The sequence below is a fragment of the Rhagoletis pomonella genome, unplaced genomic scaffold (genome assembly GCF_013731165.1).
Source record: "Rhagoletis pomonella isolate Grant_MI unplaced genomic scaffold, Rhpom_1.0 Rhpom_scaffold_00004, whole genome shotgun sequence".
Classification (NCBI taxonomy): domain Eukaryota; kingdom Metazoa; phylum Arthropoda; class Insecta; order Diptera; family Tephritidae; genus Rhagoletis; species Rhagoletis pomonella.
The window spans coordinates 38206520-38230174 of NW_023458558.1; the positions used below are offsets into that span (position 1 = coordinate 38206520).

General features: G+C 34.3%; 2 protein-coding genes across 4 annotated transcripts in view; one reads left to right on the plus strand and one right to left on the minus strand.

The window, feature by feature from the left end:
* LOC118737549 (autophagy-related protein 16) overlaps window positions 1-23655 on the minus strand; it is a 302080-nt gene that overhangs the window by 57411 nt on the left and 221014 nt on the right. The window lies entirely within an intron of this gene.
* The window catches only part of LOC118737551, a 261819-nt gene that overhangs the window by 26496 nt on the left and 211668 nt on the right, over window positions 1-23655 (plus strand). The window contains exon 2 of the mRNA XM_036468127.1: window positions 5073-5079. The gene's annotated coding sequence lies outside the window, so the exon portion shown is untranslated. The remainder of the gene's footprint in view (window positions 1-5072; window positions 5080-23655) is intronic.

Sequence of the window (23655 nt, forward strand, 5' to 3'; positions counted from 1 at the left end):
TAGATCCGCCCCAGTAATATGTGGTCGAGAAAATTTGTGTGGGAATAATTCTTTACAACAAAATGCATCCCTGATACTGTGAATGATAAGCTGCCTTTAGTTGTTAAGGGCCGTTAACTTAAAATAGATAATTTAACGGCCCTAAGTGAGCTGAACCTAATATATCGCACGTTTAATAATATAGAGAATTATTTCAATATTTCCAGTTTGTAGAAAAACGAAGTTTGATAAACTCATACAGTTGGTACACAAAAAGGCAGATGGGCATATGTAGCTCCGCCATTTTTGGGAAGTTTAGTTATCTGTTAGACTGAACAAATTCTCCTTTCCTTATCAAGCTTATTAGTTGTATGCTGAAATCTGCAAAAACGTAAATTTTTAGTTAAACGTGCGATATGTGTACATATGAACATACATAAGTATGCACATATGAAGGTCAAAGTCCAAATTAATAAATGCACCTTAAAGTGCTGTATGAAAGTCTCAATTTCTGAGAACATTTTTGGCTGTTGCTTTAGGCTTTATTTTCGAGAGCGCTGAACTCTAGAGAAGTTTACTAGAGGCTTCTAAGTTTACAATATCCCACCTTACGCTATTCGTCAGCCAACCAGACATTTCGTAATTGCCAAAAAGTCGCATTTATTTAATTTTCTTTTTGATGCAGAAATGTTCCTAGGGCATCCTCTAGATGCATTTCTGCATAAAAAAAAAAATATATAATAATAAAAAAAATGTCACTTACATCTTTTTGGTGGTTAGGGCTCGATATGTAGATAGAGTAGTTCCACAAATAAAATGAGTTTGTGGTAACTTTTTGTTTAGTTATTTGGGTAAAATACTGAAATTCGTTGTGGTAATGCTGGTAACAATATCAATACGCACATCACAAATCGCAGAAGAAGCTCCGCGAAACGACAAAATACGGGCGCCAAATATTTTTTTATAAATACATGCATGGCCAAAAAAAAATTTTACGATTGCAAATATTGCGCGCTGTGGGAACGCACAACGCAGTTGCATACATAACGTCTTATTAGTCTACAATCAGCGCAAAATAATGAGTAACCATAGATATAAAATACCTAGCAAGCAATCAGAATAGAACTGCAAACTGAGCCACAAGCAATTGTGCGGTAATTTGCGTAAATATTTCGCTAATATCTACATATCGGCTGGAGACAAGCAATACTGCGAAGCAACAACAACGGTGACGACAAAATGCTTGAATATCATAAGATAGCCAAGCCAAGCCGACAATCGCATATCCAAGGGCCGAATGGCCAACCACGAGATGAGATCAAAATTCTTTTCACATGGTTAGGTGCCCCGTCTATCCGCCGTCTCATTGGTGCACTCAGTAAGCAAGCATGGAAGGAAGTGGGGTGCAGGCCTTGTGACATACAAACGGACATACATACGTATACCCTCCTGGTTTATGTGATTTTTACCCACTGCCGCCACCAATTATGCGTCCATATTGACCGCAAGCTAAACGTGTCAGCCACAAGCGCTGCTGGCACCATTTTAATGCGACGCCTGTGCTGGCGCAATGCACAGCAGAAAATGCCAACCAGCAACTAGTACCTGCATAAGTACGCTATGCCAGTATTTGGCCAATTGAGCGTCAATTGTTGGCACGCATATGAGGCCGAACCACGCAACACGAGTAGCTGCTGTCGCCGGTGCTGCCGCCGCTTTCACTGTGATAAAGACAGGACGCATTCGAAAGACCTGCGATGCACTTAGCTGGTCGTTGGTGGATGATGACGATAGGCCTCTATCGCATGGTCCATTGTGTGCTGTGACGTGGTTTTGTATTTGAGCACTCGAATTTAGGATAATAACGTCACGACAAACTCATTGCAGCGACGATTAGGCTCAAATCTCAAACAATTTGCCACGCCAATAAATTTGGAGAAAACACCTCAGCAAAGGAAGAAAATGCATGCTTGTCAGCAAAGCGGCACCAAAATTGAGGCAACACTATAGCAAAGCGTCGAAATCTAAATAGCGCTGCTGATATGCTGGAGCTGTTGATGCTGTTGATGCCAAGACGATAAGCTTACTCCATCTCCGCCAGCATTTTTGCGGTAAAATTCGTATTAATCTCAACCATGCGCGCAATTGTCATCATCATTAGTCGCTGCGCTGGCGGCAGTGTCAATGGCAGTGACACCATAACTAGCCGCCGCAGCTCGTTGAATATCCAATTAAATTCTATTTGGCTTCCACAATCACGTAAACCCACATACTGGCATATTTGCTGGCCGGCCAGGCACTTGCGCCCTTCCTTTTAAAGACTTGTAGTGTTGTGTTTGAATTCACACGCTACTTTTGCAGCCTTGATGGCGAAGTACAACGCAATAGCGGTTTAAATAATGCTGTTGCTGATTACAGCATTCGCTTTTATTAGGTCACTACAGCCGCACATCTGCGCCAGCAACAAAAACAATATCAGTTGAAGCGTAATCAGCATCAGTGTTAGTACACATAAGTAGAATCATAGAAAAGAGTATAGACTGCAGCAGCAGCGATGGCAAAGCCAACCACAAATTGTTGCGCATAAATTCTGGTCTTTACCAAATGCTAAACTAGCTTCTAAGTGGATTTCGATGTCATTTGCTCAATTGCTGCTGTCATTCTAATTTTTGCTGCTGCATGTGGCTGCTGAGCGGCTTTGATTCTACTTTTGCGCGCTTTATTTTTATTTTGGATTTTTTTTTATACTTCTCTACGGCTTCTTTAGATCTGATTGTATGTGTTTCGTGTGGCTTTTTCCGTTCCTTGAAGTTTAATTTCAAAGCTATGGCAAATTGGTTTGCTGCTAAAACCGCAATTAGTCAAATATTTGAGCAATTATTTAGCGTTTACTCTTCGCGAGCACATATACACACACTTGTCGGCTTCGGATCAACAAGGCGTATGAGTGATATAAAATCACAAGTTTTTTCATTTATGTACAAACATTATTAAAATTCGCTCTACTAAGTATTCGCTCTACTTAAGTTTCATGTTGTCTAATATAAGCGAAAAATTTAGGAGAAAGTTCAACGTTGATTACAGAACTTTGAATTTTGTGATATTCGTTTTTTATAAGTCTCCTGTATTTGCGTAGAAATTCAGGCTAACTTATTCTACTTTCTATTTACGTCTGTTTACTTGACTATTTGTTAGTATTATTTAGTGAAAGGTTTAGCTAAACGATTGTTCATCAAATGTTGGCGATCAATTATCAAATTTGTAGATGAATTTCAATATACATAATTGCTGTGTTTTCTTAAAAAATTTGCACGCAAATGCAACAACAACGACATGATCCTGATAGAGGTCTGGTTCAATTTATGATCCACTATGTTTGCTGCACGGTTTGGTAGCATTGACAAATGAATGTACATATATACAAACAGATATTCATAGAGGTCTTTTGATGCTCATATCAAATACTTTACGTTTTTGTAGCACTTCTACATAGTCTTTGAGAAAAAAACTGTTAAAATGTCGAAAATGGCAATTTCAAAAGTAAAAAAAAAAAAGAATTTGGACGATGTAGTTCTATAGTTCTATAGTTCTTGGAAAGGAAAAAAAAATATATGGATATTTTGACAAAAAATAAATAAAAATATTTTCAAAACTCCAGATTCACGCAGCAATGATATGTTGTGAAAAGGCAAATAAAAAACTGAGCAGCTTTTCAATAGTTCTAGTGTTCCTGAAAAGAAAAAAAGGTCCTCAAAACTATGCCGAAAAAAAAATTCAAAAAAATCTAAAAATAAAATTTAAAACTGTGCTGAGCAGCTTTACAATAGATCTACAGTTCCTGAAAATAAAAAAGTTTAGGAAAATTACAATAAAAGTTTTTTTTAGACGAAAGTTTAATTAAAAAAATAACTTTTCACAAATTCTATTAAAAAGCCACTCAGAACAGTTTTATATTTTATATTTTTTTCAAGCATTTTACACTTTTAGAAAAAATTCTTTATTCGTTGTAATTTGGCAACTTTTTGTCCTTTTCGGGAACTCTGGAACTATTGAAAAGCTACTCAGAACAGTTTTAATTCTTTTTTTTTCACAAATTAAACTTTTTCGTCTTTTTTGAAAAATACTTTTTCATTTTTTCCTTTCGAAAGTTACATGTAAGCAAGGTGTCACTGCTCCCGCAAGCACTTTTGGAAATTCTGGAGTTTGGCACAATTTTCAAAAGGACTTGCACTTTTTTACGTCCAACAGCTACTTTATGATAAGCACTATACTGTTAAGATATTTGAGTATTGATTAAATTTGGAAGATTTGAATTTCATACCAATTCACAGGCGTCTACATTGCAGGGCATTTAATTTTTAACCGACTTCCCAAAAAGAAGAAGGTTATCAGTTCGTCGGAATATATATTTTTTTTTTTTTAAGTATGTTAACGCATAGCCCAACCCAACCCACGTTAACCGACTGTGAAACTTATTTTCTAGGTAAATTTTTTTTGGCTATTGTTTATTTAATGTTTGTTATTCTTTTATTATAAAAAATACAGTCCTCATCTAACAAAAATCATATGAGTCCAAATTTCAAGCTTTGTAGAAAAAAAGAGAAAATTTTAACAAAATTTTACAACACCAACAAACCTAAGAATTTTTAGAAAAAAAACCTAGGTATGCGCATTTATAGGCCATTAAATTCTAGCTTAAGAAAGTGCAAGTTTCAAAAAAAATTATCAAAAATCAACGCGAATTTTTAGCTACTTGAAAATTACACTTTCTTAAGCTACAATTATCTTTGTGCAAAAATTCCTAATATTATGCATAATTTGTTTTTGTTATAATTTTTTTTAGTTTGTTTTTAATTTTTCTACAAAGTTTGAAATTTGGACTTATATGGTTTATGTTAAACCATTATAAAAAAAAATAATAAACCTTAAACAAATATAAGAAAAATAGTCAAAACTGGTAAAAATATCGTGACCTTATTATTTTTCTCATGAATGTATGAATATATAGCACAGTTCAGCTCATTGTTTACCACTATTTCTAATAACTGTAACTCGCTGACACCTGATAAACCTTTTTTCTTTTCTATTTTCAGAACTAAGGTAAAGATCTATTCGGAATGTGATTTTTGCAATAGCTGTTAAATAAAATGTACTCGTATGAGTGGTGAGAATTATCATTATTTTATCAAGTAGAAAATTTTTAAAGAGTATAAAATAAACTCGTATTTCAAAGAATATTTCACTATTATAATGCATTTCGCGAATCAATTCAGATAAGAGCGAGTAGTATCTATGTATCAAACATTCCAGTTCTGCAAATTATGTTCATCTAGGCAACACTGTAAAATATTTCATTTGCAATGACTACCTCACTAAGAAACGCACTAAACTCTGCGCAATCAAAAGAATCAAGCAACCCGAACAAAAAATTGACAGTCACAGAGAAATTGCATTTAATAGCATTAAAAGGCATTTCAAAATCGTTGAATGCGCACAAAAATTTTCAGTGGCCAGATTTAAGCAACACCACGAATGCCACATGCGACAAACTCGAAGGAAAGAAATTCTGGAAAAAATTCGCTTAGAGCGGTCAAGCGAAATATGTACAAGTGGCGAGTTTATAATCGGCACAAGGCATCGAGACGTGGTGGCAGCGTGTTCAAGAGCGATGACAAGAACTAGAAAAAACTGGAAAAAAAAAAGCAAAAAAGGATGAGAGTTGCGCGAAGCATAGTTCAAGCAGCGACGAATCTCGATTGAAAAACGCGTTTCAGCTGCACAAGCTTCTATTGGATTATATTTTATTTTATACTAGTTTGGTGCACAGCAAAAACCGTTTGAATGTCAATCTAGAAATTCCAGTTAAAGCAGAACACTACAAACATAACAACAAAAGCAAGATCCATATTGAGAAGCACGAAGGATTGATTCTGCAAAAAATAAAAAATAAATAGATTGCAAAAAATAGGCAACAAATGTTGACGAGTGCTGCATGCCACAACGCACTGCAAAACAGGAAGAAATGCGACATATATGTAGGTAAGTATGCATGAAGCAGTAGCGTCAACAACAACAACAACAACAACAACCAGCAGCAGTATTAACTGTAGAGCACACAAGTTCTACATATGTATGTACAAGGCTACTCATGCTCGGTCGGGTCGTTTGCTGTGCTATTCAGGCCAAGTCCAAAACATTGGCTGCCACTCTAACAAGTTGCTGGACAGAGTTACCATCATAGAACTGCTGATTATCGTTGCAGTAGTGCGTCGCCGCACGTATAATCGATACGGCTAAGAGAATGAGCCGAGAAGAAGAATAAGAAGAGGTAGAACGATAAGCTTACGAGAAAATAACTGCTTTAATACAAATGTCGCGTTGTCATGCCACCATCAAGCACACAATGACTACAACACCAACCAACTCGTTTGCTTTCCAATTTATCGCTTGAACGCACACACAGCAGCTTGCACGAGTATGCAAAGCAAATCAAGGTGCTAACTAAGCGCGTAACAAGCTGACACAGTCCGCTGTGGCACAATAAAAATCCAGTAGGAGAGTTAATCTATATTCATCCATTTCCTAGTCCCATAATCTTTTATTTGCATGCATTTAGAAAAAAAACTGAGATAAAAATTAGAAAAGCGTTTTCGCAGATTATAGCGGTGTCTCTTGCCAGCGCATATTCTGAAGAATGTATGGGCGGTCACATACAATAACAATAAAAACTAGTCCCAAAAGCTCAACACACACAGCGCAGTGAATACAGCTGACCGCAATGTGTACGGCACATTCATCTCACAAGCAGTGGTAGCCGTTTTGTTGGCCCCGAACAATGAGCCGTAAGCTTTCAATTGAATAGAATTTTATGGGTTTCACTATTTGTTGATTCTGATTTATGTCATTGCGTAGGTATCAGCTGTAACGCATTTAAAAATAATAATAATAAATACTATTTACAATTCGCCATAAGATTGGCATTTGGGAAAGGCCAATCGTCTTTTTTTGGCTTAAGTTAATATATATAGGCGCCATAAATGAAAAAGTCACATGGGAAAAGTGTCTGGATTCACTTGCGGTACAAGAACAACAATGCATTTGCCTTGGAAAAAAATATGAAATTTTTGGTAAGCTCATCATTGACTTAGCGTAGAATACAATTTACTTTAGAGTAGATATCGAATAACAGGAAACATTTATGCATTTTATTTAAATTGCTGAATAGATATTATTAATATGTTTTCAGAACAGATATAAGGCTTTCAGTCAGCTTTCCGACAGACAAACAGACAAAAATTCTAAAAATTGTTGATTTGGCTTCTATTGCTCCAGTAAAGACCACACCATATTAATTTTTCTTTAATATCTATAATGTACAGATATCGGCCTGTTACATTTTTATTATATGCATAGAAAATAACCAAAATTAAGTAACAACAAAAATATAAGTTAAAACTTGTCAAAATGTAGTGCGGCTATAATTTTTTCGACCACTGTAGACATGAATGTACATATGTACATTAGAGTGGCTCAAACTTTTTTTTTCTCCTGCCCACCAGACCCCCACCGCTTTGGACTAACATGTTTTGAAATTGGGTTGGCACCCATTTGTTAACTAAGATGAGGTAATTTTGCAAGTTAAGTGAAATGATGCAATATGCAGTTTTGCACATTCGATAGTTTAAAAAAGGTAGCGACGATATATAGCACTTATTTTAATTTTTTAGCTAAATGCTAACTCTACCCAGAAATATGTAGGTGATAAAACTTCATTTTATTATTTTTTGTTTGAAGGTCATATTCTACTTAACCGCTTGTAGCGTGATTTAACAGTATGTTTTGTTATACATAGATAAATGGCAATCCTATCCAAAAATATATGTGCATTAAAACTTCTGAAGGGAAATAGTCATATTCGATAAAAAAAATAATTATTTTCCATTTTCACTAGCTTTTCGGATGCGTTCTTACACTTATTTAAGTGTGCATCCGAAACATATGTATGTATATCCAGAAAAGTACCGGAAATGTTGTGAAACGTTTACCCTTTTTTATTTATTTTTTAATAAAATTTTTCCTTGGAAGCATCCGAATTAGAACAAAACTGTCGGGAACGTTTCCAATAAGAATGAAATGAGAACGAAAGTGGTTAGAACTTTTTCAAGGTGGGCCAAATAGGGACAAAAGTCTGGGGAACGATGAGCTAGAGAATAAAATGAGAAGGACGTCTGGGAGTTGGAATGAAAATCCGTTTCAATGAGAATCCAACGGAAAGCTGGATCGATTCAACTTCCATATGGTTTATCATTAGGGTGACCTGTCCATTTTCTGTTCTTTTTTTCATCAGTTTTAATATTCAAATATTTTAAACTAACACAGCGCCAAGGGAAAAATTGGTTTTCGCATCCATTTTTCGCAAATAAATCCCAGAAGATTTAGATACTCCCGTTTCATTCTCAAAACGTTCCTGACACCTTAGTTTTCAAATTTTTCTTCGAGAGAAAGTTGCCGAATTTGCTTAGAATTACACGCAGAATACTCCTATGCTACACGCGCATAGTCAAAATAATTTACCCGCCCTAATGTACACCCTTACAAACTTGAATTTTGTATTGGCCATTTTTAATTGGCCATTTTCTAAAAACTGTCTTTTAAATACTCACTCCATTTTTCGAAAAGTTAATTTAGTTCGGGGGTTAAAAATCCTTTAATCTATACAGGAAATATCTTAAACTAAGTTAAGTAAAATTTTCACAATATAGTTTTATATGTTTTCCATTTCCTTTTTGCGGTCGCAATGCAAACAAGCGAACGATGGGCCTGCACCTAATTGCCTAAAGTGCCGTTTTTGTACTACATACAATGGAAAGTTATCTATACTTAAATAATCCATGCACATATAAACAGCTGTATGTAGTTATGTACACGCACATGAGTTTACTGACCCTGCAATGACTCAGATTTCATCTCTGAAAAAAAAAACATCTTAGCTTAATACTTATGTACCTCTGGATGCTGTTTTTCTGTGTCACTTTACTCAGCTCTATTCAACTCTTGTTCTTATCAAAATTTATGTGCATGCATAATTAATTAAGACCTATTTTCAAACAATTTCATTAATGAATGAACGAACCACACAAATACAAATATTCCATTCTTTGTTCAACAGAAAGCGTATTAGTCAATCGAAAAGCGGTCGGTCCAAGCAGAAAATTTATGTATTTAGATTTCGCGCACTACATACATCAATGAGTATATGTGTACATACATATGTTTGTGCAAATTTGAGATGAAAGCAAAAAGCAAAAATAAACATCACATGATTGTAAAAAACGGAGAATTATGTATGTAAAAGCGCACGGTTAGTAGGTCAAAATTTAAAAAGCAGTCAGTAAGGCAATCGTGAAGAATCAGCACGAATATGAGTAGCGACATGGGTAACAAATATTAGGCAGGGTGCTAAAGACGCTCCGCCAGAGTAGCAAAGCATCAATTTTTAGTGCTGTCGGACAAATACTTAATAGAAATTAGTCATATGTTATTGTTTGTTGGAGTGTAAATAAGAGAAAAAATTCTAGACAGTAAAGAATAAAATAAACGAAAATGAAATAAAATAATGTAAAGCAAAATAAAATAAAATGAAATTAAAATTAAATAGGGATGAAATGAAATAAAATAAAGATAAAGTAAAAGAAAATTTTATAAAATAAAATGAAAACAAATATTTGCATAAGTGCCCACTGTAGGGTTCAGAAAACTAAGTACGGGTAAAATCAGTGAATTAAATATGTCTCTCAGTTCTGCAAAGAAAAACTTAACCAGAAAGCGCATTCGGGAACCCAGGCATAACCAAAAGAGATACTATATTGTTTCTCCTTCTAAGAGTCAATATCCTATGAAAACAGAAATGAGTGTAAACAATGTGCAGTTTGGTTACAATTGATAATCGTTTTAAACACAAGGAAGCCCACAAACATTGGCAGACCCTGGTGGCTTAGTAATTCGGTAAGTCAGAAGCAACAAATCTTATCAGACCCCGAAAATATCCAGGACTGAAGTAGCCCGCCAGCCAATCCATTGCCTTAGGTGCTGTTATGCCCCGCTACCAAGATCAATACAATGCTGTTTCTGCAAAATAAGCCCGCAACGATGTTGGCTGGAAGTATCTGACTGTCAGAAAAAAGCATTGCAATTAGCCAAAATAAATAACTCCCAAAGGTGAGACTCTGCCTTGAACATACATAGTCTCTGATTGCCCTGGCCGCGCGGCTAACTAGCCCAGCACTGACAGCTAACTTTGGTGCAAGCTGCTATTTTAATGTTAACATTTAAATGTGAAGCTCAAACACTAGTTAGTGGGCCCGCAAAGGATTTTATTAAATAAAAGATATCGAAGGCATAACTTTTAAATATAAAAATTTAAAGTTAACTGCCGAATGTGAGTTAACAGGGCAATTCTGGGTCAGATGGTAAAAAGTCTTTCGTAAGACAAATGAGAGACAAATGACAAGATAGTTCGATAGACTTTTGTTATTCCAGCACAAAAGTCTTAGAAAAAAAGCTCTCTCATTCACCACGAAAATTTATTTTGAGAGAAAGCGCTTATTATCATTTAGCTAGGGTAGTATTTTTTTGGTGTGAAATATTTTTTTTACATTCTATATCGAAAAAGAAGGCACTTATTTTTTATTTCATCAACGCTGCCTATGCTACTTTATGTACGCAGGTTTGGTTTTTCCATTCACTAATTTTTAAAATGTACTCCATGAAGTTTGACAACTATTTAGATAACAAAAAAACAAAAATGCAACAGTGTATAGTTAAAAAAAAAACAAAAAAAAACCAAATAAAATATAAAAACATGAAACATGGGAAAAATTCATTGAATAAACCTGAAAATTTAATAAAATTCATCGGAATTAGACCTTGGGATGACCTCAAGACGACCTTGAGGAATCAAGGGACCCATACTCGGTTTCAAAACAACAAAAAAAAACTTTTTTTTTGTGAATAAAGTTTTTGCCCTATTTGACTACTTGACCCTCAAAGGACCTCGTAGCTGAAATTATGAAGGTTAACGGACCATGGATTCGGGTTCAGCGTATCTTAAACCTTATGTATAAGAACTTTCAGGTTTATTCAATGAATTTTTCCCTACTTAACCTTCAACTGACCACGAACCTGACGTGTCAAATAACATAGCATAGGTTTGGTTTAATATGCATTCACTTTTTTTGTGTAAACCCGGTTATTTACGACAAATACCTTTTTTCGTCTCGCGGGAGAATAATTTTCAGATGGAAATTATTTACATCTTATCATCATCATTATCTCTCTCGTCTCTCTGGACGTTTGTTTCAATACGAAACGGATTTACAGTATCGGTCATATCTATAGCACACCATTTCAAAGTGATATTGTTTGTGTATTATGTTTATTATTTTTAAGAATCTTCAATAAAATTATCGTTCATTCTCAGACAAACCCCATATAAACCCAAGTTTAACAATTCGTGGAAAACTACACAAAAAGTGCAACAAATTTTACATAGTTTTTTAGCCCCTTCAATTTTAGTCTGATAATGTGCAAATTTCAAGTGGCTACTAATTACCGTTCATTTTTTAGAATTTTCTTTTTGTCGCATTGTCTTCGATATAATGAATAAACTGAACTTATTCGTATATGAAAGAAATCCTCAACACCTTTGTCGAATAAAAATTCTAAAAAAATTACCGGTAACTTTTAGCCACTTGAAACTTTCACATTATCAGACTAAAATCGATTCGGCTATAAAACTGTGCATTCAAAAAAAAATCGTGCTATAGATATGACCGACACTGTACATAAGACATTTTCTATTAACAAAACTGTTACATATTAAATGAAAAGAAGTAATTCACTCTCAGTGAATATTTTAAATTTTATTTTTTTTAAAACTTACTTTTGTTAAGAACCTTAAAGTATATTTGCAACAAGTAACGCCTCTACACAGATTGATTATTTGCATTTAATTTTCTAACATCTGGCAACCCTTTTTCAAAATTAAATTTATGTAAAAGCAAAGCCTCATTTTTAAAAATCGAACAAACGATAGAGATTTGACGACATGAACAATCATGGTGTTAAATGTTTAACGCGTTAAATATACCGAACTCAATTCAGAAGCCTCATTTCATTCAGTGAACAGAATACTAAACTTAACAAATAGTCAACGCTGAATCAATAAAGGCTAAGTATGAAAGACCAATAACCTTTAATTAAATTAAAGGATTTAAAAAGTAGGCATAAATACTTTATGCATTTTCTGAAGCCAAGATTTTGCCTTTGTAGCCACAGCAAAATGATTTTAATGCCATTAAAAAAAAAAGCGTCGAAAATTTACTGTCACCCTATCTGTTTCTTCTCCCTTTAAATTTGTTTTACCAACCTTTAGTAAACCAAAAGTATCACTACTTGTTAAATGCCTCTAATGGCAACGCAATTATACCGAATGTCGCGTCGATTGTGGTCACAATACCTCATTACCGAATGTTTGCGAATCACGTTTTTTACGAGCGACCATTAAAAATGCAATCGCACTTACAACACCCAACCACAGCAAAAACGGGCAACATTTTTGTACGGCACCAGACGTCCATAAAAACTAAATTGAATGCCAATGCCAATGCCAATGCCAATGCCAATAAGTGACTGGCGACAAAACGAATAGGCGAACAAAATATACGCGCAGCACAAACTGAGTGAAACAGAAAAAAAAATTAAAACAGTGAAATCTATTGCAAAGTCTAAAATGCGGCAGACAATTCACAAACTAGCTAACCAACAGCGGGCAAGCTACCAGCCTACTAACCAGATAGATGCATGTTGCATGCAGCAACAGCTGAAACAAGAGTCAGCAGTCAAAATAAAAGCCATTAAATTCAATGACTTTCATTGATTTGCGCGCGCTGGCTCTCAGTCGGTGAGTGAAAAAATAACCATTCGCCTTAAATTCTTCAAGCTGTGTGTTAACGTTAAGCTCTCATCTGCCATCTAATTCGCTTTCAAACTTAGAATAGCAACAGCATGTATTCGTATACCAACTACATACTTGGTTGTAGCAGACGAATATCCAAACTTTGTTGTGTTAAATGGCTGAGACAAGCAACTAACAAAGTACTATATTCCCATAGTGTCCAGCGCCTGCATATATCAAAGGACTGGCGAGTGATGGGAGTAGTCATTAAAGCTTAACAAGGGTGCCTAAGTACTACATGGCATCGGAGTGTTTTTATTATGTATGTAAATATGTATGTGCAGAAATGCTGAAATTGATAGGATTACATGGAATCGCCAATTTATAGCAAATGAAATTAAAAAGATTTTGAGTTGGCATTAATAAGAATTTCGGCACTTAGTAAGATTTGCACAGGAAAGGTTTTGGCGCTTGCTCTTCTTTTTTAGTCAACAATCGAAGAACAAGTCACTATTACCGCACACTAGAATTTATGTTATGAACAAAAACATTATAACAAGTAATTTTTAGGCAAAAAACACAACCGACTTCAATTCTCCTATGTATAACAATTTTGGGGTATCGTTAAATTTTTCATGATCAAATGATCGGATCTAAACAAAATTGGTATGGGACCACCTGCGAGACACTACCTTTCCGATCGAAGAATTGTCGAAATCAGTTGACGTGGTCCAAAGTATGCGGTAACATACATAAAAAAAAATGTTTATATTAAAAAATATTGATAACCTTCTCCTTTGTTGAAGTCGGTTAATAACTTGAAGGGCTAGGGCTATCTGATGTCTATTTAATCATCAAAATTATTTGGAGCGAAATCAAAACATTTCTGGGCTGATTTTTTAAATTCCACAAAAGTTTTAGACGAGTATCTTTAACATCGTCGAATGGCATTTTTCTACACTGTAGTCAGGGTAGCATATTCTATAGTGGGCCGCAAAAAACTGGACTTACACCAATGACTATGGACTAAATGCTTGTTTTTTCGGCCAATACTAATTACAGCTAAATAAGTGGATGATTTAGCAGAACCTGAGACTATTATTAATTGCCATATGAATTCCCAAATTTTTTGTAAAAAAAAAATATTTTTTAACCTACACTACCAAGCAAAACTGAGTACAGGTGATTTTTCATAAATATTTACAATGTTTTTCACAGTAAAATTAATAAATATTTATAATAAATTTGTAAATACTTAAAATACATTTTTAAATAATTTTGAAAAAATCCTGATATTTTCATAAAACTTTCGAACTTTTTTAACTGAATTTTTAGAAAATTCTTGGGTACGCAGTTGGAACAGTCATGAATTTTAAGTAAAGGAAATGCAAGATTTTAGCGTTAGATAATCGCGTTGATTTTTGATTTTTTTGCTGACGACCTTGCGGTTTTTTTTCATATAACAATTTCAATTTATAAAAACATTCGTTGATTTTATTTTATTTAATTATTATTATATTTTTTTTTTTGTTGAACGGACTTGGTGCATTATCTTCCACAAGAATTTCCTGAATTGCTTAATTTTAAGCTACGAAAGTAGCCGTTTTTCAGAAATCGAAAAAATTGCACATAAAATATGGTGAAACAAGCTCATTCTTTAACAACTGTATCTTAGCGAATCCTAGCCAAATTTTTTTAGACTTGTGTAAAGCTAAGATTTCAGAAAAATGTAATAATTTATTAGGTATCTACGAACGTATTCGTTTTTTCCAAAACCGGTTTTCGAGTTATTCCGGTTTCGAATTTTTAAATTAAGAAAAAATCGGATAAACCGGTTTTATTTTGCATAATTCATCACCAAAACTTACACCAAAATTATTAACAGTAGAGATAGTTTTTCTGTAGAAAACAGCAAAGCAAATTAAGACCTAAGATTTTTTTTTAGATCAAAAGTAAAACAAAAAAAAATCTTTGAAAAATTCACATTTGGTCTTATTTTATCTTGTTTTAATACTTCCTTGCATTTTTTTACTCTTGTCGGATTTGACTAGTGCTCTTGCCGCCGTAACTGAGCGCCTAGATGTACCTAGTGCCGTTTGGAAGGTCCACGGTTCAATATCAAAAAAGTTTTTTTTTAATAGCGATCTCCTTTTTAATAGCGACAATGGCAAAACTCCGGGGGTATTTCTTCAGAGGTGGAGTAAATCTGCAGATCTCTCCTGTCTTACAACATCAAGAAGCAGAATACGAGTTGAAGGAGAAGCTCGGCCAAATACGTAGAAAACGTTTAAGCGCACATTTCATCCCACGAAAGTTTTGAAAAACTCAAAACTTTTATTGAGAGTTCAAGATTTGCATGAAATGAAAAAAACCGGTTTTTTTTTCAATAACAAAAAAATTCGATTTGTTCGATATTCGAAAAATTAATATTGCAAGAAATACGCCTATAAATATGCAAAAATACCGGTGGAAACCGGTTTGAAAAAATCGAGTCAATCACCCTAGTATCTACCAAGGAAAAGCGAAACAAAGTTATTTTTCGTATATTTTACTTCTATTATAAGATTTTTCTTCAGTTACAGGGAATGAATCGAAAATGATTTTTTTCTTGCAATAAAATGGTTTTCATATCGGTTTTCTTCCTTCGCGTTCTACTTGTCTCCATCAGCCCTTCAAAATAAAATTAAGTTGTCTTACTTGGTTCTCTATCCACTATTCACTTTTATAATCTTCGTAGGTTCTTCAGATATTGACACAAAGCTGTGAACGGCATGATATAAAAATTCATTGCTAATTGCCTTGAACCCGCCGGCTCACGATGCGCCTCTGGCAATATAATGACTGTTTTTTTTTTGTATACATATAAATAGTTACCAGCCAAAATTTATAGGGACTTGCTAACTTAAATATTTAGCCAGGAAAATAAATTCGAAATCATATATTTTAAGTCACCTCGGCCTAAGCAATTTTATATACTCACGGCATTTTATGGAGAATTATAGTATATTCTTTAAAGATAGCTTAATCCAGAATGGCTTACCTGCAAAGAAAATAAAAAATACATATTTATATTAGTACTCACAAGAGTTTTATTACCAAGTAATTTAATAATAATAATATCTAATACATTGGCGCTTATATGTACAATATGTTAGTGTTTGGGCGAGCTTTTGAGGTGTTAAACTTTGTACATGATACCTTGGATATTGTCCATATTTTTTGATACAGTATTTTGTTGGCATTTAATGGCATTTTTACAGTGACTTAAACAAGTGTCCACGAGTTAATTTTTTTTTAAACATTTGCAACGTTTTTGAAGTCAAATTTGTTTGTTATATTTCTATTAAAGATATTGTCCAAGCTTTAGCCAAAACCAAATAAATCTGAGTTTCAAACTTTATACAAAATTTTGGAAAATTCATCAACTCTTCACCAAAATTTCAAGCTTTTTAATCTAAACTTTTTGAAGTCTCATGAAGTGCAAGTTTCAAGGGGTTAATAGCGTTTATTTTTAATCATTTTTTTTTTAAATAACTACTTTTTTGGTTAAAATAAAATACAAAAATTTCGCTGGAAAAACGTTGAAATATTTACAAACTATCAACACGTGTACACTTGGGCATGTCACTGTACATTATTTCATATAAAATAGATTTTTAGAGGTATTTAATTTTCTAAAAAACGTATTTTTTTACCGTTGCAATACAAATTTTATATTCAAATATGAAATTGAAATTCGAAATCCCAGTACCCCCTTTAAGGCGATTCCTCCAGATAGTTTCAGCGTGCCTTTACCACACATATGTATGTACATAAATGAATGAAAAATGCTGTTATTACAAAAGAATTCGCTTTCACTAAAACAATAAGGTAAATAAAAAAAAAGCATAGTTAAATGCACACAATTGTATTGAAAATGATTTCACTCATCTTATGATTGCCTCACCGGCCTTTCAATTGCTGCTATGGCTATTTTGAAGCTGAAAGTACGTACATACATACATACATACATACATAAATATATAGCCAAAGGCAATGCCGCTGTCGATGCTGCTTGACACCTCGGGTCAACACCGTAAAATCTGCACGCTTAACAAACTTGCTGGCGATCATAGATATACTTAAACAAAAAAAAAACATACTTATTTGCAAACATACACAAAAATATACATACATTTTTGTTAGTATTATTGGTGATCGAACTGAGTTAAAACGCCAACCGACGTGTGTAGCATGCAACATTACAAATATTCGAATTTTTCTGCCATCATAAACGCCATTGAATTATTGCACACAACACAAATACTGGTACCTACAACAACATAACAAATAGATTTGTTTTTGTTCTCTACGCCGTACTATTGCTGACGGTTAGCACCAAAGCTTTAAGTCAGCAAGTTACGAAGAAAAAAAATACCATACTTTGTGCAACTGCCGCGGCGTTATCCAGCAACAGCGACAACACACAACAGCCATCCTCAGAGGCCGCTCCCATACCCGCTGAACCCAGACTAACGCCACTGCCACCCATTTTGTCCGCCAAACAATGGATTTTCTCTTTTCTTGACTTTCCTGGCTACGTGTTTGTTCATGTTTTTGGTATTGTTTCTATTTCAGCCGTTGGTATCTGCGCACACTCCTCGAGCTGTCCAAGCGCATCCACCCACTTTGCTCACCGAGTCGCCCAACTCAAACACAAGTATGTAGATGCACACTTACATCCATCGCTTGCAGAATGTATGCAAATGACCTCAAAAAAAGGTGGTATTTGTTGGCCATGTGGCAAGGCATTACTTTCCCATGACGTTTATGGCTAACTGGTAATGGCCGCTTCACTACTGCACTGTTGCTACAAGCCGCGGCGTATGCACAAAGCGCCGATACCAGTCGACTCGATCTGCTAAGCTGGTTCAGCTAAGATGCGCACAGCTCACCATATACATACGTACATATGTATCCTCAGCAGCCACCATGCCACAATTCTGCTATGTTGCGCAAATGAAGTGCATAAAAATCGTGCTGTCTTTGAAGTAGCCTCGCGGTTGAAACCCAAAAAAGCAGTACAAAAAAAAATGTTTGCAGTTTATGTTGCATCAAACTTTGTCTATATTTACGCTTACACTAGTCAGCAACGACCGCTCGTTTTAACTGTTACCTGCTTTTCTGCAACAGTTCATGACTTAATTAGGAATGCAATAATGAAACTCCCGAAAAATTACACTCAGCGGCCTACAGTGCAACGGCACAAACACAAGTGACAACAACACAACAGTAGATACAATGGAAAACATCAATAATGCTGCAAAACAGCACTCGTGGCAATGTCGAAGTGTTTGTGCAAAAGCAAAATGAGCGGCAGTGGCTGCGCCCGCGTCGCCCAGCGGCTGCAGTGTCAGTGTCAGCATCGGCGTCGGTGCCAATGTCAGCTGCAGTGTCAACGTTTTCACATACACTTTGCTTTTGTTACCTCGCCCGTGCCTGCATTAACTGGTCATGTACTTAGTGTATTTTGTGTTTAAAGTTGCATTTTTTCTTGTTCCTCCCCCCTTGTCATAGTGTCGGTATTTTATTTTGTATGATCGACGACGACCAGCACACAAATATTGTCCACTGTAGGCCGCAGCTCTTGCTCCGATGCTGCTGGCATACCACACATGTGGCAGCTACCTTAAATGGTAAAAAGCATGAAGGCCCATAATGAAATGCAAAATAAGGTATGTACGGAATTGCAGAAATTCGAAATAAATCTCTGAAACGTGTGAATACTTTTAAGAGGTGGAGCGTGACATATTTTTGTAATGAGTGCGAAAATGGTAGATATTTTTTTTTATTCTTATAATTAAAGAGCAGTTTACTAGATGTACATATAAGAGTTCCATGCATCGCTTATTTGTAGCCAAATGACGTAAGCATTTATATAATGGATAAGGTTCCAAAATGTATCTAGTGCTTTATTAGAGACTGATTTATACTCGTACCCCACGCCTTTCTTTGCACGCCATGCTGGGTAGACAACTTTATACTTCCTAAAATTTAGTCCTGATCCTAGCTCCTTTACTGCTCATTTCAACAATGACTGTAGTAATAAATCGTGTGAAGATTTTATATCCGTTGTCATAGGTACGGTGAATTTTGACAGCCGCGTTGTGATTTATAAAATTTGTTTTTTTATAAATATTACTTGTCTTGAATGCGTACTCGAACTCTACAGCCAGTGGCGGATTTATCGTACAGGCAACATAGGCTGAAGCCTAGGGCGGCAGAATTAAGGGGCGGCAAAATTTAAGACAGCTAAATTAAAAGAAAAAAATTTATTTGGATTCAGCTGCACTTGAAATTGTGTTTGTGTCTGTAAAATATTATTAATGATTCATCTCATTCAATACAATTCAAAATTAGAATTACGCTGCGAATTTTTCCTTAGTATAGCAGTCGTTGAAATTTCCATTTAACTTTCATTCACGCGGCTTAGAAACCTGACGGCGCGCCTGCGCGTGACGCAAAGAAACAGCCGACACGCTGCCCCGAGAACGAGAATCATCTAAAAGGTTACCACACTTGACAACACTGCCGAAAAACGAGCGTGCATTTTCGAGAAAATTCTTGATTCCAAGCCCACCAGTTTTTCATAAGTGTATCATAACGTGAATAATCTGAAGGTCAGCTTCCGTCGTATGTCAAATTAGGCAGTGTATCTGTGTATGGTCTTGTGTTTGTCTTGTGCGAGGTCCATGCTGATGTCGAATTTGTTAATTCCGTTATGTATTTCATTATTAACGAACTATATTGTAATAAAGCACTGCCAATAACAATCATATTTGATATATATATATTTTTTTTTTCGTGAAAAAAGGGCGGCAAGTTATGAATTGCCTAGGGGCGGCAAATATTTAAATCCGCCACTGTCTACAGCCACATATGTACATACACCGACGGCTATAAGCTGAAGCAGAATGTGCACTGTGGTCACTCGCATACCAGATTTTGTTTATGTTTATCAAATACCCAGGGACCGAAACTAACTGTTATTATTTTTTTTAAGTCACCTTGGCCAAATATTTATATAAAAGTCATTTCCCGATAATAAACAAACCGCTTGTCCAAATCAAATGAAAGAGGACTAAAAAAGCTTTAAAAAAATAGCTAAAATGTCTAAATGAGGTAAGCCACCTATTGGAAAATATTTCACTAAACAATGTTATTTAATTACTATAGAACAAACCTTGGGTCAGGTATATAAAATTCTTTTGCTATGAATTGTAACCAAAAAACTATACATAGATGTGGTAACCTTCATTCGTTATTTCTGTTGCTTTTTCCGTCCTCTTTCATTTGATACCAATTTTGTTTAATTTGGATAAGCGATTTATTTATTATCAGGAAATGACTTTTATTTCAAACTAAAAAATATTTGGCCAATGTGACTTAAAAAAAAAATAAATAATTTATGCATAATATAAAAATAAATAATATATATAAATAACTTTAAAATTTGTTGGTCCCTGCAAATAGCTAAAAAAAAGCGCACTACAAGAATCAGCAAAAATTGAAAATAATAAATATTTTTAAGTTAGCGAAAAACACACTCGAAGTGAGCCGTTTATTTAGAAATTGGCATAAGTCACTTCACACCTCTTGTGCTTAAATGACCAGTTACTTGTATCATCAACCAAAAGTAGAAGGTTTTGTCGTCACTTTGCAGATGCATTTAGTTACAAGTAAGTGGTCACTTATGTGCACATGAGGTACGAAATGACATGACTTATGTCACTTTCAAAATAAACGGCTCAAATGTATCTACCCGCAAATCAGTGTGCCTATCATTTATATGTCTCGTGCAATTATTCGTAAAATACTTGTCTTTTTATTAGAAAAGTGTGGATTTTTTGTGTATGCGTTATGGAAAAAGTATCTGGAAGTAAGTTTTTATAATTATTACTATTATTGACAGACTTGGTTTATGCAACAAATATTTTAAAAGTATTGTTGCGAACAAATTTTAGGGTTTTAAAAAATTGCTGGTGTTTGCAGGTATTGGTACTGATAAAAAATATTGTTTAACAATTTAACTTGACTTTTCAGTATAAATAAAGTCTTTCACAAATAGCCTATAATTTTATTGAATATATTTCAGTGTGTCCTCGTGCAATTACTCGTATGGAGCCTTTTGATGAGTGGCTGAAATTCAAAGTTTTGAAAAGAAACAACTGCAGCAACGCATGGGAAGACTTACTTTCGCCTAAATATGTATAATGTAAAGAACATGACATTCGCAATATATTGGATTTTTTTTTTATTTGGAATTACGGTGGAGCAATGCAAACAAAAATTCACCAAAGTTTCTAAAAAAAAATAACAAAGTTTGGTTGTCGTCTGCGATGTTACGGGGAAGGCCAACGAAAAGTTTTAGCGAAAGTGAAAATAGGGCTAAGCAAAAGAAAGTAAAAGGATTGGCATCAACTTGTACAACAGAAGAATTTTCATTCGCTGTACAGATGAGCTTAAGTGGAAGTGAAAAACGAAATGCAGCCACAGTTACTGCGACATAACTTTAAAAATTTAAATAGGTGGCAACCTGAAAATATTTCCGGATGAAAATACTTCAGATTACCTTTAATTTGACACCGATATTGCCATATTTTTTATAATTTTACGGATAGTCTATCTTTTCCATTTCTTGTGGCTATACTTTTGGCCAGAATTCCGGTACCGGCCGAGGCATTATTTTAAATGTGCCCCTTCTTAAGCAGACTATTGAGTTCAAATTTGAGAATAATCGGTCACAGTTTATATTCAAACTGCATGCAGGTGTTGCCACCTGATTTTATAATTACATTCAAATTAAATTAAGAGGATTAGATAATTTAAATATGTATCACAATACAAGTGTCTGACAAAAAAGGCTTAACGAGGTTTTGGTTTCAAAATAAATTGAACAGGATTGCCTGGATTGGATCTGTTTGAAAAGTCGAATTAAATTAAATTATATGAAATATTGAAATATTAGCGTCAAAGAAAGGAGTATTAAGAAAAATTTAGTTACAAAGAGGGTTTCCACCTGTGTAAAAAGTTAAACCCAAATTATTTAACAAATGAAATGAAGTATGGATATAAATTGACATTCGTTAAGAATGTTTTTTTTCTTAATTTTATTCAAGAAGGTTGCCAAATACTTTAGAAATTAAATTCAATTTGAATTAAAGTGAATCAGATATACAATTTAAATATGTATTACAATATTAGAGTCAGTCGAAGGTTTAATAAAAAGGGTTTGGTTTTAAAATATTTTGAATAGGGTTTCCCCCTGTTTTAAAAATAGAATTTAAATAAATGAAATAACAAAACATGACGTGAAACGAAGGTGGTAAGATATCCTTGGTTTAAATATTAATAATATTAAAGAGGGTTGCCACCTGTTCAAAAAGGTAAACTCAGATTATTTAATAAGTGAAAGCAATAATTAATAATATGGGTATAAAATGAAATAGGTTTAAAAATGCTTTATGTCTGAACTGTATTTAGGAGCGTTGTGACGTATTTAAAAAATAAAGTTTAAATTAATTCATCAGGCACATGAAATATGTAGGTATCACAATATCAGACGCAAGCTGATGGTACATACAGTATCGGTCATATCTATAGCACGCCATTTCAAAGTGATATTGTGTGCCACTTATGTTTATTTATTTATTTTTAAGAATTTTCAATTAAAATACAGTTCTTTATCTAACAAAACCCATATAAACCCAAGTTTAAAAACTTATAGAAAACTACAAAAAAGTGCAACAAATTTTAACCTAAATTTCAAACTTTTTTCTCGGAAGTGTTTGAATTTTTCTGAATACACAGTTTTATAGCCCAATCAATTTTAGTCTGATAATGTGCAAGTTTCAAGTGGCTAAAAGTTACCGCTGATTTTTTAGAATTTTTTTCGCCAAGGATGTTGCGGTTTTCTTCCATATACAAATAAATTGAGTTTATTCATAATATGGAAGCCAATGCGACAAAAAAAAAATTCTAAAAAATTAACGGTAATTCGTAGCCACTTCAAATTTGCACATTATCAGACTAAAATTGCAGGGGCTAAAAAACTGTGTCCTCAAAAAAATTCTATCACTACCGAGAAAAAAGTTTGAAATTTAGGTGAAAATTTGTTACACTTTTTTGTAGTTTTCTACAAATTGTTGAACTTGGGTATATATGGGGTTTGTCCGAGAATGAACAAAATTTTAATTGAAAATTCTTAAAAATAAATAAATAAACATAAGTGGCACACAATATCACTTTGAAATGGCGTGCTATAGATATGACCGATACTGTATGATTGAAGTTAATGTGGATCTGCTTCTCTAATGCTAATTATGTATTGATATTTTGCAATTCATGTTGATTTATTAAATTCAATTCAATACAATCGAAACGAATATTTCGTGTACCGTTTTAGACTTGAATGTGATCTTAATAATATCACGTATTCTACGTTTAAGTTTAGCGGCCTCGGATACAGCCTTCAGGAGAAGAAGAATACGCTATACTGTTCTTTTTATACCCGAGCGCACTTGTGCACAAGGGTATTATAACTTTGTTCACATAACGGTTGTTTGTAACAGGCAAAACGAATCGAGATAGATATAGACAAATGTATACATAAATGATCAGAATGAAAAGAGAAATCGATTAAGCGGTGACTGTCTGTCCGTCCGTCCGTCCGTCCGTCCGTC